Source organism: Arachis duranensis, chromosome 5 (assembly GCF_000817695.3).
Source record: "Arachis duranensis cultivar V14167 chromosome 5, aradu.V14167.gnm2.J7QH, whole genome shotgun sequence".
In the NCBI taxonomy this organism is placed as follows: Eukaryota; Viridiplantae; Streptophyta; class Magnoliopsida; order Fabales; family Fabaceae; genus Arachis; species Arachis duranensis.
In genome coordinates this window covers 57,268,224-57,269,758 of record NC_029776.3, presented here as the reverse complement: position 1 = coordinate 57,269,758, position 1,535 = coordinate 57,268,224, and the positions used below count along the sequence as shown (strand labels likewise).

Sequence of the window (1,535 nt, the reverse complement as noted above, 5' to 3'; positions counted from 1 at the left end):
GTAGGAGAGGAGAGACATCAACTCCTCCATATACCGAACCAGAGAGGACCCTTCATAGACTTAGAAGGGAAGCAAGAAGGAAGAGGGTACTGGGAGAAGAAGAATCTGAAGGAGAATCTGAGGACACTTTTGAGGAAGCTCTAGATCTCAACATGGATAGAGAAGTTCACAACCATGAGAGGGCTGATGGAAACAATGCCATTCCTGAGAGGAGGGTTCTTGGTTCATGCATAAACCCAACCTTTGAGAATTGTGGTAGTAGCATTCAGAAACCACCCATTCAGGCCAACAATTTTGAACTCAAACCACAGCTAATATCATTGGTGGAGGATCATTGTTCATTTGGTGGGAGTGTTAATGAAGATTCAAACCAACATCTCACAAAATTCCTGAGAATTTGCGACACTGTGAAGTCCAATGGAGTCCAGGATGATGCCTATAAACTGCTCTTGTTTCCATTTTCACTTAGGGACAAGGCAGCTAAGTGGCTGGAATCATTCCCAAGGGGGAGCCTAACAACCTGGGATGAGGTGGAAAGTAAGTTTCTGGCACATTTCTACCCTCCACAAAAGGTCAATAGGCTTCGATCTGAGGTTCAGACTTTTAGACAACAAGATGGTGAGACACTCTACGAGGCATGGGAGAGGTTCAAAGAATTGACAAGGAAATGCCCACTAGACATGTTCCATGACTGGGTGCAATTGCATATTTTCTATGATGGACTTTCTTATGAATCAAGGAAGGCTATAGACCATTCATCAGGAGGTTCATTGAACAGGAAAAAGACTGTGGAAGAAGCCATTGAAGTGATTGAGACAGTGGCTGAGAATGAGTACTACTATGCTTCAGAGAGACACAACACTAAGGGAGTCATGGAGCTGAACCATGTTGATACAATTCTAGCCCAAAACAAGGTGTTTGACAAGCAATTAGCAGAGCTCACCAGGAAATTAGACACAAAGCAAGTGGCTGCAATGCACACACAAGATCAAGAGGAAGTAAGCACGGAAGGAGGTGATTGGGAAGAGGCCAACTATGTGGGAAATCAACAAAGGCAATCATATGATCCACATTCCAACACTTACAACCCAGGATGGAAAAACCACCCAAACTTTGGGTGGGGAAACCATCAAACCCAACCACAAAACCACAAACCTTACAACCACAACCAACATAACAATTCCACATACCAAAACTCTAACCAAAGAACATACCAAGCCACACAAAACACTTACTCCCAACCACCATATCATGGCCAAAATAACCAATCTGCCCAATCCAATCCGAACCAACAATTTCAAGATCAATTAAACAGGATAGAAGGAATGCTTGCAACCATGAGTCAAGACATAACCGAATTGAAAAGCTTTAGGGAAGATGTGAGATCCACCTTAAGGAACCATGGTGAAAAACTCAAGTGGATGGAGTCTCGAGTAGGAGAGCTATCAAAACAGGCCCCCAAGTCAACTGCAGTGTTCCCTAGTGACACAAAAAAGAATCCTAAAGGGGAACAAAAGGGAGTGAGATGGGAAGAA

The 1,535-nt window shown here is 43.5% G+C and overlaps 1 non-coding gene across 1 annotated transcript; it reads right to left on the bottom strand.

Moving 5' to 3' along the window:
• Nucleotides 1-578: 578 nt before the first annotated feature.
• Nucleotides 579-682, bottom strand: LOC127747989 (small nucleolar RNA R71). The gene has a single exon (XR_008009932.1). It is a non-coding gene; the product is annotated as a small nucleolar RNA R71 (small nucleolar RNA).
• Between the last annotated feature and the right edge of the window lie 853 nt (nt 683-1,535).